Source organism: Amblyomma mixtum, chromosome 8 (genome assembly GCF_055824585.1).
Source record: "Amblyomma mixtum isolate Tamu chromosome 8, ASM5582458v1, whole genome shotgun sequence".
Taxonomy (NCBI): Eukaryota; Metazoa; Arthropoda; class Arachnida; order Ixodida; family Ixodidae; genus Amblyomma; species Amblyomma mixtum.
The window spans coordinates 106,779,848-106,795,609 of NC_143019.1; the positions used below are offsets into that span (position 1 = coordinate 106,779,848).

General features: G+C 49.8%; 1 long non-coding RNA gene and 1 pseudogene across 2 annotated transcripts in view; one reads left to right on the forward strand and one right to left on the reverse strand.

The window, feature by feature from the left end:
- The window catches only part of LOC149333818 (uncharacterized), a 148,477-nt gene that overhangs the window by 99,589 nt on the left and 33,126 nt on the right, over positions 1–15,762 (forward strand). The window lies entirely within an intron of this gene.
- LOC149333820 (uncharacterized) lies at positions 10,644–14,410 on the reverse strand (annotated as a pseudogene).

Consider the following 15,762-nt stretch of genomic DNA (forward strand, 5'->3'; position numbering starts at 1 on the left):
CGGGAAAAACGAAAAACTCTAGGTATTATTGGCACAAAAATATTCTTGGAGTGTGAATTGATGCTTATGACGGGTTTTTCTGCAAGTATTGAAAGAAATGTAGGTATCAGGATTTACTTTAATCATGTTATGCAAGATAAGGTACAAAAATTTCAGACGTAGCAGCACGTAGTTCGGTACTTTTTGTCCAGCGAAGAGTACTATCACTGTGGTTGTATTGCCGGATCTGTGCGCCTCCACCGCTAGGGGGTTGCATGGGTTCACGATGTTTTCGGTTATCTCTTCCGGGGTGTCGTGTACGGCAATGCCTCGGATGACTCCCTTGATCGTGCCGTCCGGCGCCGTTCGGTAGGCACTGACTTCGTATGCCTTCTCTCCTACGTTTAGGGTTTTGACCTTAGAGTACAGCGTGGCACGCCTCTCGTCCGGGGTGCTGACCACGATGATGTTTTGCTGCGCGTTCGTGCAGATGGTGTCTGCTTTGGCTTCTTCCTTCGTTATTCGAACCGCCGTCATGACGGCCGACATAATTATTGAAACCTCAGTTCTCGCTACGTTGAGACCTCCCCGTGGTCTAATGACTATCTTGGTGTCTTCCTTCGGCATGTCTATCGGCATCATCGCCGCTTTCGTTACCGAGGCTGCAACTCTCTTAGCAAAACTGGCCCTAGTCTTGGGTCTAGACTGGCGAGTAGTGGCGGCGGACTCACCGTTTTCCTTGCCGACCATGATCTGCTTGATGCGCTTGTCGGAGGCCGACCAGCCTTCGGCTTCTTCCGGTGTAATGTCCTCTCCGGGAACTTCAATGGACGTACGCCCGCCGAGACTGCCGATGCTCGGCGCTGACGTTATGTTGTCTCCCATCGACGTGGCCACTTCCATGTCGGACGCCATCTTGGTCGTACTCGTCGTCGGGTTAGGCCTAGCGGCCGGGCCCGTCGCCACCGGTGGCCGTACTTGTGGTAGGCCGACGCTAGGCCGCAGCCGGTGCAGGGGAAGACTTGCTCCATCCGAAATTCATAACCAATTTAATCGGAGGAACAGACATGGTCAGCAGGCAATGGACAACAATTTTCGGTGACAAAGAGAAGCAGCGGTAACACAGCGGAAAGTCCGGACAGGAGTTGGGCACTACTCTTCCAAAAGTGGGCGCTTTGGCGGTGAGGCTAGAGTAAACCTCATCCACCAGGTTGCTAAGTCCATCCGCGCCAGGAGTGAAGGTATGGCGCTGAGGAGATGGCTTCAACTCGTGCCCAGCATCGACAAAGTACGCTTCTCCCCACAAACGGTCGTTCTTTTGTGCGGTGCCGACCATTGAAAGGAACTTAGCCTGAGGAGGGCCTTCGTCGGCCGGGGAGCCGCGCGACGTTGAGGCTGGCGTCGGCGTGATCTTTTGACTGCTCCCTCGCTTTTGGGTAGGACCACCCCGCCTCGTGCGCAGGCGGTCGCCTCGACCGCGATCACCTCCGCGCACTCCCCTGAAGGAGTAAGGTTCATTACTCAACCTCGTGGAGTTATCGCCGCGTTGGGCACTCACGTATTGACGTGGTGGACGGTCTGAATGTCTAGTCGTAGACATGTTTATGCTCGCGCTCAATAGCTGCGATAGGCTACAGCCTTTCACCTGAAAAATAAGCGTGGCCTGCTCCTCATATCTGCTCCTCATTTATCTGCTCCTGCTCAAATATCTGCTCCTCATTTCCAGTTTAGTACTTGTACTTGTAAGATAGGCTGAAGGAATGCCTGTCCGGTCAGCTGCAATTACAAGCACAGTCGTAAGTTGTAGCCCGTGAGAGTTGGTGCCGTGGGTTGAGTCAATGCAGACAGCCTTGCCGCCATAGCGGAGCTACATTTCCCTCTGGGTGCAGGTTTTAAGGTCCATGTTAATGTTCTTGACGTCTTTTTGTGAGAGCAACTCTTTATCAGCTTATAGCAATCCTGAATCTGGGCTTTCTTCCAGGGCACCGATCCACATCTGCATACTGACAAAGTCATTGGGGTCTATCTTTTTTTTTTATTTATTTGGAGATACTCTCAATGCTTTTAGGGATTTTTACAGGAGTGGATTAAGTGCCCGTATACATTTGCTCATAGAACCATACACGCGTTTCTACACAAGAGTATGCGAAGACACTGCAACAAAAAAGAGGCAAGCACATAGAAAAAAACACTTAGGATACCGTCACTCATGCACTGACGTTATCACAGATTTACATTTATACATAAAAAGCAAAAGGAAGACACATAAGTGATGACATCACATCCGCGTTGATGACAGTACAGAAATGCTAGCAAGTTCAACAAATTTGTCAATTGAAGACTGCGAGACCACACTCTGATCTAAAGAATTCCACTCACGCACAGCTCGCGGGAAAAACGAAAAACTGTAGGTATTATTGGCACAAAAATATTCTTGGAGTGTGAATTGATGCTTATGACGGGTTTCTCTGCAAGTATTGAAAGAAATGTAGGTATCAGGATTTACTTTAATCATGTTATGCAAGATAAGGTACAAAAATTTCAGACGTAGCAGCGCACGGCTGGTTAGTGTATGAAGCCCAATTTCGGTCAGCATCTGCGTGGGTGAGTCGGTGCGCTGGTATCTGTTGCAGATAAAACGTGCGGCCATCCGCTGGACAGCTTCGAGAGTAGATATTTGATTTTGGGCAAACGGAAACCATGCCACGTTCGCATATTCCAAGATCGGGCGAACACTCATCACATAAGCCAAAAGTTTGGCTTCCCTCGTAGAGTACCGCAGGGCCCGTTTTAGATACATTAACTTCCGCATAGCTTTGTTTGCCACATAATGTACATGAGCTGACCAACCCATATCTGATGAGACGTGATGAGGCGCGGCAGGCAATGGTTTGGATGACGCGCGGGGCGCCTTCACTTCTGGAGGTACTTGCCGGTAGATAGGCTCGTTGAACAGCCGGTACAGGTATACCGAAGAAGCTGTAGACAACCTGCTATCTACTAGCTGTGCAGATGGGGCGACTAATTCGCCTGTCAACATTGTCCTGTCGGACGCTTCTGTAGTTGTAATCCCAGAGACAGATCTCTGGGACGGGACAAGGGCCTGTGAACCTACTGTGTCGTAGGCGGCCTCCACAAGTCTAAACACATTGGTGCCCCTCAAGTGAACAGCAATGGCTTGCAGTAGCTTGGGGGAGAACGGGATAGAGTTGTTCTCAGTTGGGAAATCGTCAGAGCGAATCCCAAGCGACTGCATGAACGTTATCGCGTCAGTGCGATAAACCGTTGCTTTGTCATACCCCAAGATGTTTCGTGTGGGGTTGCTGGATACATCTCCGTGCTTTTCTGGTCGGAGAGTCACTGGTACATCCCATGCAGGTGAACCTTTCCCTTGACTGGCTTCAAGGTCCGCACAGATTCTCTGGGCGTACACAGCCAGGCAAGGAATGGACTTGTACAAATAGTGAGTGTCCGCTGTGAATTTGCCGAACCAACCGTATGTGGGTTTCACAAACTTGTAGGTTCGGGGCGGAAGCTCAAATTCAAGTAAGGTTCCGTCTGGGAGCCTTACGTTCCCAAATCCAGACACGAAGTCGGATATGGGTTCTGGCAGCGGTAGCATCATCTCCATCATGCGCTGCACAAAGACCTTTTCGTCATAGGTCAGATGGTTCTTGTTCTCATGATGGATGTATAGCATGCGAGCGTAGCATGCTGCTGCACGGTAGTAGCCCAGACAGGAGTTGGGCACTACTCTTCCAAAAGTGGGCGCTTTGGCGGTGAGGCTAGAGTAAACCTCATCCACCAGGTTGGTAAGTCCATCCGCGCCAGGAGTGAAGGTATGGCGCTGAGGAGATGGCTTCAACTCGTGCCCAGCATCGACAAAGTACGCTTCTCCCCACAAACGGTCGTTCTTTTGTGCGGTGCCGACCGTTGAAAGGAACTTAGCCTGAGGAGGGCCTTCGTCGGCCGGGGAGCCGCGCGACGTTGAGGCTGGCGTCGGCGTGGTCTTTTGACCGCTCCCTCGCTTTTGGGTAGGACCACCCCGCCTCGTGCGCAGGTGGTCGCCTCGACCGCGATCCCCTCCGCGCACTCCCCTGAAGGAGTAAGGTTCATTACTCAACCTCGTGGAGTTATCGCCGCGTTGGGCACTCACGTATTGACATGGTGGACGGTCTGAATGTCTAGTCGTAGACATGTTTATGCTCGCGCTTAAGAGCTGCGATAGGCTACAGCCTTTCACCTGAAAAATAAGCGTGGCCTTCTCCTCATATCTGCTCCTCATTTATCTGCTCCTGCTCAAATATCTGCTCCTCATTTCCAGTTTTGTACTTGTACTTGTAAGATAGGCGGAAGGAATGCCTGTCCGGTCAGCTGCAATTACAAGCACAGTCGTAAGTTGTAGCCCGTGAGAGTTTGTGCCGTGGATTGAGTCAATGCAGACAGCCTTGCCGCCATAGCGGAGCTACATTTCCCTCTGGGTACAAGTTATAAGGTCCATGTTAATGTTCTTGACGTCTTTTTGTGAGGCAACTCTTTATCAGCTTATAGCAATCCTGAATCTGGGCTTTCTTCCAGGGCATCGATCCACATCTGCATACTGACAAAGTCATTGGGGTCTATCTTTTTTTTTATTTATTTGGAGATACTGTCAATCCTTTTAGGGATTTTTACAGGAGTGGATTAAGTGCCCGTATACATTTGCTCATAGAACCATACACGCATTTGTACACAAGAGTATGCAAAGACACTGCAACAAAAAAGAGGCAAGCACATAAAAAAAAAACACTTAGGATACCGTCATTCATGCACTGACGTTATCACAGATTTACATTTATACATAAAAAGCAAAAGGAAGACACATAAGTGATGACATCACATCCGCGTTGATGACAGTACAGAAATGCTAGCAAGTTCAACAAATTTGTCAATTGAAGACTGCGAGACCACACTCTGATGTAAAGAATTCCACTCACGCACAGCTCGCGGGAAAAACGAAAAACTCTAGGTATTATTGGCACCAAAATATTCTTGGAGTGTGAATTGATGCTTATGACGGGTTTCTCTGCAAGTATTGAAAGAAATGTAGGTATCAGGATTTACTTTAATCATGTTATGCAAGATAAGGTACAAAAATTTCAGACGTAGCAGCACGTAGTTCGGTACTTTTTGTCCAGCGAAGAGTACTATCACTGTGGTTGTATTGCCGATTCTGTGCGCCTCCACCGCTAGGGGGTTGCATGGGTTCACGATGTTTTCGGTTATCTCTTCCGGGGTGTCGTGTACGGCAATGCCTCGGATGACTCCCTTGACCGTGCCGTCCGGCGCCGTTCGGTAGGCGCTGACTTCGTATGCCTTCTCTCCTACGTTTAGGGTTTTGACCTTAGAGTACAGCGTGGCACGCCTCTCGTCCGGGGTGCTGACCACGATGATGTTTTGCTGCGCGTTCGTGCAGATGGTGTCTGCTTTGGCTTCTTCCTTCGTTATTCGAACCGCCGTCATGACGGCCGACATAATTATTGAAACCTCAGTTCTCGCTACGTTGAGACCTCCCCGTGGTCTAATGACTATCTTGGTGTCTTCCTTCGGCATGTCTATCGGCATCATCGCCGCTTTCGTTACCGAGGCTGCAACTCTCTTAGCAAAACTGGCCCTAGTCTTGGGTCTAGACTGGCGAGTAGTGGCGGCGGACTCACCGTTTTCCTTGCCGGCCATGATCTGCTTGATGCGCTTGCCGGAGGCCGACCAGCCTTCGGCTTCTTCCGGTGTAATGTCCTCTCCGGGAACTTCAATGGACGTACGCCCGCTGAGACTGCCGATGCTCGGCGCTGACGTTATGTTGTCTCCCATCGACGTGGCCACTTCCATGTCGGACGCCATCTTGGTCGTACTCGTCGTCGGGTTAGGCCTAGCGGCCGGGCCCATCGCCACCGGTGGCCGTACTTGTGGTAGGCCGACGCTAGGCCGCAGCCGGTGCAGGGGAAGACTTGCTCCATCCGAAATTCATAACCAATTTAATCGGAGGAACAGACATGGTCAGCAGGCAATGGACAACAATTTTCGGTGACAAAGAGAAGCAGCGGTAACACAGCGGAGAGTCCGGACAGGAGTTGGGCACTACTCTTCCAAAAGTGGGCGCTTTGGCGGTGAGGCTAGAGTAAACCTCATCCACCAGGTTGCTAAGTCCATCCGCGCCAGGAGTGAAGGTATGGCGCTGAGGAGATGGCTTCAACTCGTGCCCAGCATCGACAAAGTACGCTTCTCCCCACAAACGGTCGTTCTTTTGTGCGGTGCCGACCATTGAAAGGAACTTAGCCTGAGGAAGGCCTTCGTCGGCCGGGGAGCCGCGCGACGTTGAGGCTGGCGTCGGCGTGATCTTTTGACTGCTCCCTCGCTTTTGGGTAGGACCACCCCGCCTCGTGCGCAGGCGGTCGCCTCGACCGCGATCACCTCCGCGCACTCCCCTGAAGGAGTAAGGTTCATTACTCAACCTCGTGGAGTTATCGCCGCGTTGGGCACTCACGTATTGACGTGGTGGACGGTCTGAATGTCTAGTCGTAGACATGTTTATGCTCGCGCTCAATAGCTGCGATAGGCTACAGCCTTTCACCTGAAAAATAAGCGTGGCCTGCTCCTCATATCTGCTCCTCATTTATCTGCTCCTGCTCAAATATCTGCTCCTCATTTCCAGTTTTGTACTTGTACTTGTAAGATAGGCGGAAGGAATGCCTGTCCGGTCAGCTGCAATTACAAGCACAGTCGTAAGTTGTAGCCCGTGAGAGTTTGTGCCGTGGGTTGAGTCAATGCAGACAGCCTTGCCGCCATAGCGGAGCTACATTTCCCTCTGGGTACAAGTTATAAGGTCCATGTTAATGTTCTTGACGTCTTTTTGTGAGAGCAACTCTTTATGAGCTTATAGCAATCCTGAATCTGGGCTTTCTTCCAGGGCATCGATCCACATCTGCATACTGACAAAGTCATTGGGGTCTATCTTTTTTTTTATTTTTTTGGAGATACTGTCAATCCTTTTAGGGATTTTTACAGGAGTGGATTAAGTGCCCGTATACATTTGCTCATAGAACCATACACGCGTTTGTACACAAGAGTATGCAAAGACACTGCAACAAAAAAGAGGCAAGCACATAAAAAAAAACACTTAGGATACCGTCATTCATGCACTGACGTTATCACAGATTTACATTTATACATAAAAAGCAAAAGGAAGACACATAAGTGATGACATCACATCCGCGTTGATGACAGTACAGAAATGCTAGCAAGTTCAACAAATTTGTCAATTGAAGACTGCGAGACCACACTCTGATGTAAAGAATTCCACTCACGCACAGCTCGCGGGAAAAACGAAAAACTCTAGGTATTATTGGCACAAAAATATTCTTGGAGTGTGAATTGATGCTTATGACGGGTTTCTCTGCAAGTATTGAAAGAAATGTAGGTATCAGGATTTACTTTAATCATGTTATGCAAGATAAGGTACAAAAATTTCAGACGTAGCAGCACGTAGTTCGGTACTTTTTGTCCAGCGAAGAGTACTATCACTGTGGTTGTATTGCCGATTCTGTGCGCCTCCACCGCTAGGGGGTTGCATGGGTTCACGATGTTTTCGGTTATCTCTTCCGGGGTGTCGTGTACGGGAATGCCTCGGATGACTCCCTTGACCGTGCCGTCCGGCGCCGTTCGGTAGGCGCTGACTTCGTATGCCTTCTCTCCTACGTTTAGGGTTTTGACCTTAGAGTACAGCGTGGCACGCCTCTCGTCCGGGGTGCTGACCACGATGATGTTTTGCTGCGCGTTCGTGCAGATGGTGTCTGCTTTGGCTTCTTCCTTCGTTATTCGAACCGCCGTCATGACGGCCGACATAATTATTGAAACCTCAGTTCTCGCTACGTTGAGACCTCCCCGTGGTCTAATGACTATCTTGGTGTCTTCCTTCGGCATGTCTATCGGCATCATCGCCGCTTTCGTTACCGAGGCTGCAACTCTCTTAGCAAAACTGGCCCTAGTCTTGGGTCTAGACTGGCGAGTAGTGGCGGCGGACTCACCGTTTTCCTTGCCGGCCATGATCTGCTTGATGCGCTTGCCGGAGGCCGACCAGCCTTCGGCTTCTTCCGGTGTAATGTCCTCTCCGGGAACTTCAATGGACGTACGCCCGCCGAGACTGCCGATGCTCGGCGCTGACGTTATGTTGTCTCCCATCGACGTGGCCACTTCCATGTCGGACGCCATCTTGGTCGTGCTCGTCGTCGGGTTAGGCCTAGCGGCCGGGCCCGTCGCCACCGGTGGCCGTACTTGTGGTAGGCCGACGCTAGGCCGCAGCCGGTGCAGGGGAAGACTTGCTCCATCCGAAATTCATAACCAATTTAATCGGAGGAACAGACATGGTCAGCAGGCAATGGACAACAATTTTCGGTGACAAAGAGAAGCAGCGGTAACACAGCGGAGAGTCCGGACAGGAGTTGGGCACTACTCTTCCAAAAGTGGGCGCTTTGGCGGTGAGGCTAGAGTAAACCTCATCCACCAGGTTGCTAAGTCCATCCGCGCCAGGAGTGAAGGTATGGCGCTGAGGAGATGGCTTCAACTCGTGCCCAGCATCGACAAAGTATGCTTCTCCCCACAAACGGTCGTTCTTTTGTGCGGTGCCGACCGTTGAAAGGAACTTAGCCTGAGGAAGGCCTTCGTCGGCCGGGGAGCCGCGCGACGTTGAGGCTGGCGTCGGCGTGATCTTTTGACTGCTCCCTCGCTTTTGGGTAGGACCACCCCGCCTCGTGCGCAGGCGGTCGCCTCGACCGCGATCACCTCCGCGCACTCCCCTGAAGGAGTAAGGTTCATTACTCAACCTCGTGGAGTTATCGCCGCGTTGGGCACTCACGTATTGACGTGGTGGACGGTCTGAATGTCTAGTCGTAGACATGTTTATGCTCGCGCTCAATAGCTGCGATAGGCTACAGCCTTTCACCTGAAAAATAAGCGTGGCCTGCTCCTCATATCTGCTCCTCATTTATCTGCTCCTGCTCAAATATCTGCTCCTCATTTCCAGTTTTGTACTTGTACTTGTAAGATAGGCGGAAGGAATGCCTGTCCGGTCAGCTGCAATTACAAGCACAGTCGTAAGTTGTAGCCCGTGAGAGTTGGTGCCGTGGGTTGAGTCAATGCAGACTGCCTTGCCGCCATAGCGGAGCTACATTTCCCTCTGGGTACAAGTTATAAGGTCCAGGTTAATGTTCTTGACGTCTTTTTGTGATAGCAAGTCTTTATCAGCTTATAGCAATCCTGAATCTGGGCTTTCTTCCAGGGCATGGATCCACATCTGTATACTGACAAAGTCATCGGGGTCTATCTGCTCCTCATTTCCAATTTTGTACTTGTACTCCTAAAACTCGCTTCAGCACCAGCCGTTAATCGGTGCACGCCGAATTAATGAGTTCTCTGCTATGGATCTATGTAGGTTTTTGAAGGGAGGGAGCAGCAGGTCAAAATATCCAAATTAACAGGGGCCAAATTAATGAGGTTTGTCTGTATAGACAGATTTTGCACTGCACACCTGTGGTAACCATCTCTGTATACACACTTGTACACACTGCAGATACAACTCGGGACCCTGCATAACATACCATACGACGGCTGGCACAAAGCTATAAGCACGTAATATCAGAAATAAATGTGCGTTCAATGCTTATTTTCTGGGTCGGTGGCAGTCTCTATAAAACTCAATCGCTTGACTAAACTCCCATGACCGCTTTGCCACCAAGACCATAGCTGCTCCCAGTTCTTTCGGTGAACTCGTTTGCCTTGAGCCTTTTGTGTAGTGACCTCGCAGCTGCTTCGGCAGCTTTAGGGATTTGTCCACTACAGTGCTAAAGAAGTGCACTCGTCTGGCTTCATCCACGTTTTTAGTTGCCTATGAGTGTGATCACTGAAATTTGCTTCTCAGCGAGTGCCATACACATTTCTCTTGGTCCCAGTATGTCCTGAACGTTGACTCATCACTGAAGATGACTTGTTGGGATTCGAAGTCTCTCTTGCATCTGCTCCTTTGTGAAGTTTTTTTTTTGAGCTGAGGTTGCTTTTGTATACTCGCTGCTCACTCCGTATAGTTAAAAAAAATTTCAAACATTTTTTTCCTCTGATAAAATTTCCTTTAAAATGAGGTGCGATGTAAGCCAAAATGTCATATCTTGCACTGTGTCTGATAATTGCACCAGAATTATGACGACTATGAGCTTGCTGTACACCTTGTTGCAACAATGCTAATATTAATGGTGATTGTCTGTAGTACTGACACGCGCCTACAAATCGTCCTGCTGCAGTTGTTTTAAATAGTCTTGCTGCAGAAGCATAGGAGCTGGAACACGTGCAGACGCAGTGGAAGCAGAGGTTTGGGGCTTTATGGCGAATAATCTCGGGCTCATTTCCTGGATTTTCATTGCTAACAGTGGTCTTCAGTACTGATGGCTGCTTATCTGTGTGGACACGACGAAGCATGGTGCATGAATGACGCTTTATTCAAGAAGGCGAGCGGTTATATATGCGAGCGGTTAGATAACAGAAATGGGGGCGGCTTCTGTCCGGCTAGGCGCGTGTGCATGACTTGCACTACGTCACATCTCCCCTCTTTTTTTTTTATCGTTGAAACAAGCAGAGTTTTATAACTCTGGCGCCGGATATATTCGTGGCGGTTGGCGCTTCCGTTCACTCCTGCGGAGTTGTGTAGATTCTGATGTCCCTGTAGTGTCTTGGGCTTGCACAGCTGGCAGCGGCGCGGGTGTCTCGTGGTCTGGATACGAGGGAGGAGGAGCCGGATTGAGGTGTTGTCTTGTGCGCTGAAACTGTTGACCCTCTTCCGTTTTGATGATGTAGGCACGAGGAGTCTCAGCCCGCTGTACGACCGTGACAGGGGACCATGATCTTGAGGGCGCGTTGTACATAGTTGCGGTCGAGCCAGTGCGAAGCTCTGGAAGAGGCAGTGTACCGCTGTTGTAGAAGCAGCGTTGCTTGCTCTTAATGTCTTCTAGCCTTCGTCGCACGGTCTTCGGTGGCATTGTTTGTGGCTGTAGGTGGCTGGTTGGTACAGGAAGCAGCGTTCTTGTCTGTCAACCCATGAGCCTCTGCACAGGGGGCCTCTGCAGAAGAGTCCCGAGGTGAATTTCGGCACTGAAGCAATGCGGCACAAAATTCAGTGCTGCCGAAACGGAACCGCCTTAACAGCTTCTTAGCTTCCTGTACTGCTCTTTCTGCCATTCCATTCGAGCGGGGATAGTACGGACTAGACCGGACGTGTTGCAGGCCAATCTTATCGGCGTAATCCTTGAACTGTTGGCTACTGAAGGGTGGTCCGTTGTCTGTGCAAAGTCGCCTTGGGAAGCCATGTGTTGCGAAGATGTCATTGCATGCTGCAATAACCTTGTTAGCTGACGGCGCTTGCACAAGCCTGATTTCAAAAAAGAAAGAGTAGAAGTCAACAACAATTAAGTACTCGGCACCGTCGTGATGACAGATATCAGCTCCTACTGACTCCCAGGGCAGAGTTGGTATCTCGTGACTTAACAGCGGTAGTCGCGCATTTCTTGATTTGTACTTTTGGCATGTTTGACAGCGTTGAGCGACTTCCTCAATATCGCTGTTTATACTTGGCCAGAAGACAACGGTTCGGGCGCGTGCCTTCATTTTTTCTGCTCCTGTGTGCGCAGCATGAAGAGAAGCCAGTACTTCACTGCGCAGTCTGGCAGGAATGATAAGGTGATTGCTCCCGAACACAAGGCCGGATTCAGTATGCAGCCCGTCGCGGAAGTTCCAGTAGCTGCCTAGCTCGGGAGTGACGTCAGCCTTGTCAATGGGCCACGCTGTGCTTGCATACTGTCGAAGTTTCACCATGCTTGGGTCATGGTCCGTCTCGCGCAGAACTTGTTCCAGGCACCTGTCTAAAGCTTGAAGACAAGCGATAGTGTTAACGTGGAAATGCCTGCACTGTTCTACGAGCTGTGCTTTATTAGGAAAACGTGATAACACGTCAGCGATGAACAGTTGTTTTCCCGGAGTGTACTTGACATTTATAAGGTATTTTTGTGGGTTTAGACGCATACGCTGCAGGCGAAGAGGGCACTGGCATAATGGCTTCTTGAAAATCATTTCGAGCGGCTTGTGATCAGATTCCACGATAACTTCTGGCTGTCCAAAAATGTAGTCTTTGAATTTTTCACAGCCGTGGACGATTGCTAGCATCTCTTTCTCTATCTGCGTGTACCTTTGCTACGCTTCTGTCAGCGAGCGAGATGAGTAAGCTAAGGGGGTGTCCATCCTGCATTATCACAGCGCCGATTCCGTGTTGGCTGGCGTCTACAGATAGGGTGATTGGCTTGCCCTTCTGGTAATATGCCAATATGGGAGCCGTTGCTAGTGCTTCGCGCACTGCTTCAAAGCTCTTTTGATGTCTGTCTTCCCAAACCCATGCGGCATTCTTTTTCAAAAGTTCTCGGAACGATGCTGTGAGTGTTAACATATTAGGAATGAAGCGGGAAACGAAGTTCACCATACCCAAGAATGTCTGTAGCTCTTTCCGGTTGCAAGGGGCCTGCACGTGGAAAATATCTTCCAGTCTCCCTGGATCCAGGCTCAACCCGTCGCGCGTCAACACGTGGCCTAGGTACTTGACAGATTCATGCAAGAAGTTACTTTTTTTTGTTCAGTTTCAAGTTGTGCTCTTGACATCTTGTCAGCACATTGACAAGATTTGCGTCATGCTCTTCTTTAGTGCCACCCCAGACTAGAATGTCGTCCATTACGACTGCTGTGCCAGTGAGACCTTCTAGTACTTTGTGCATGGCGCGCTGAAATATTTCCGGAGCCGAAGAAATGCCGAAAGGCATACGTAGGAACCTGTAACGACCGTACGGAGTGCTCATTGTGCAAATTTTGGAGCTTTCCTCATCCAGTTTTATCTGCCAAAATCCCGTAGCGGCATCCAAAGTCAAAAAGTATTGTGCTCCACACAGAGACGGTGCAATGTCTTCTAGCGTTGGCATAGGATATTGTTCCCTCAGCAGCGCTTTGTTCAAATCAGATGGATCGAGACATATGCGTACCTTGTCGTTCTTTATGACGGTAACCATGTGGCTGGACCATTCGGTTAGCTCGGTCACCTTGGAAACTACTCCGGCTGCTTCCATGCAGTCCAGTTCCGCCTTTACTCTGTCCTCGACTGCGAACGGAATCCGGCGTGCTGCTTTGACCACTCCTTGAGAACCTTGCTTGAGCTTCAGGTGGTAGACGACACCCCTGAACTCGCCTAATCCGGAGAAGACGTCTTCATACGGCTTGACTACGTTGTACAGCTCTTTGTGCTCCAGTGAAGCAATTCGGCGAATCAAGCCTAGCTTCTCGGCTACCGAGCCGCTAAGAGTCACGGTTATGTCATCTTCCATTACGAAGAATGTCGTTTCAAATGTTTCCTCGGGTCCGGTCACATGAAGGTGACTACGTTTCGTTGCTTTTTTCTGAAAGCGAAAAAATGTGTTCAGCATGACAGCGCAGTTTTCGGGTTGCTTTTGAGTTATCTTCTGCAGCTGGCTGCGTGATATGACCGAGCAATTGGCTCCTGTATCAAGCTTGCAGGCAACTGGCGTTTCTTCTATTTTCACGATTGCAGTCCAGCGGTCATCTTTCTTGCTGCTTGGCGATAAAGTTTCCAACCAGAAATTATCTGTCTGTCCGTCTGAATTTGCTTCTAGTGAAGCCACTTTTTGCTCTTTCACGCAGAGGTTTTTCGTTTTGCACGCAGCTGCAAAATGATTTCTTTTGCCACATTTTAAGCACGTGCGTCCCTTTGCAGGGCATGTTGCACTGTTGTGAACACGAGCACATTTGTTACAGCGACTTTTCATTTGGAGGACTGCATTGACCTCCACTTGACGGTTCTTGCTGGAGTGTATTTCTTCACTTTGCACTTTGCCGTGTTCCCGAGCTCGACAGATTTCAACAGTTTTGGCCAAGGAAGCATTTTCTGAAAGAAGCGTTTCTTGAAGTTTCTTGTCTCTCATTCCCAGAATGATTCTGCTTCTTAGCATGCGTTCTTCCAGCTCGCCGAATTCACAGCTTTTTGCTAGTACACGCAGCTCCGTTAACCAATCGTTAAAATGTTCGTCTTCCTTCTGGTCACACTTTCCAAATCGAAACTCGTGATAAGCTAGCTTTAGTGCTGGTTTGTAGAACGCTTCAAACTTTCGCTTCAGTACAGCAATGTCGCTTTTATCCTCTCCAGCATCAAATACGAAAGTGCTGTACGTTTTGCGTGCGTCTTCTCCAATACTGATGAGAAAAGTTGCTGCCTGTACCTCTTTCGGTTGTTGGTCCAGGTAGGTTGCAGTTCAGAAGAGCTCGAACTCTTGCCTCCATGCTTTCCAGCTATGCCAGACATCTCCCGCTGTATCCAGGGCCTTCGGTGGTGGCAGCAGCGAAGTGACGGGGGCGGTAGGCTGGGGGACGTGCTGCTCGGCGTCTGTCATGGCTCTGGTCCGATGCAATTACCCGGGCCTCCCGGATTGCTGTGCTTCTGCCGTCGGTTATGTTGCCCGGTTGCGTTGCACGGTCGCTAACCGGCCACTTCTGACACCATGTGGACACGACGAAGCATGGTGCATGAGCGACGCTTTATTCAAGAAGGCGAGCGGTTATATAGGCAAGCGGTTAGATAACTGAAATGGGGGCGGCTTCTGTCCGGCTAGGCGCGTGTGCATGACTTGCACTACGTCACAATCTGGGAGTCACTTTGCTAGCTTGTTGACTTCGCGAAGTTTCTTTTTCACCAATTCTCTCATTGCCGAATCAACACAGTCTTGTTTGTTCATGAAGACTTGTACAATCGCTGCAGCTAGTGGTTGAATGTCTGCGCTATTGGAATTTTGTGGCGATGTGATCATTCCAGCCTGGACGCTATCAAGAAGTGGCTGAGCCTCATGCAGTGGAAATGAACTGTTCTGTGCAGAAGTTGAAGGCAACACTAAGTCTTCACCTGGGTCCTGAAAGCTTGATTTTCTTGTGCAACTGCATGAATGTGCTTGCACAATCTTCAGTGCCACTTGTAGTGCAAGCATGAACATTGCAAGGTATGGAAACATATGTTGCAGCTGTTCCTGGAATTTTTGCTTGGTGAGCTCCCCTTTACTACTCAGTGCTGCAATTGTTGCAAGGATTTCGACTGCACAAACCAGCAACCATTAGGTGCTTTGCTTGCACCACATTTTGAGATAACGACAAGTGTGCAGTGCGGTAGTGATTTGCCCTGGCCCTCTCCTGTTAAACAAGCTGCTTCATTAGCCTGCAATGAACGGCCGCCGCGGTGGCTCAGCGGTTATGGTGCTCGGCTGCTGACCCGAAAGACGCGGGTTCGATCCCGGCCGCGGCGGCTGGAATTTCTTTGGAGGAGAAATTCTAGAGGCCCGTGTACTGTGCGATGTCAGTGCACGTTAAAGAACCCCAGGTGGTCGAAATTTCCGGAGCCCTTCACTACGGCGTCTCTCATAGCCTTAGTCGCTTTGGGACGTTAAACCCCATAAACCAAACCATAAACCAACCATTAGCCTGCAATGGTGTACTGTAGCAAAATGTCTAGCAACTTGTCTAACCGCTGGTACCGTTGCCTTCATAGGTAACTCCTGCATCACGTCGCCTTGAAAGCTGTCTGCCAGATGCCCCACCATGGTCAATTGAAGACTGCCGTCAGGCATAGACATTTGGCCAGCAGCTTTTTTTGATGGTTCATTTTGTTTT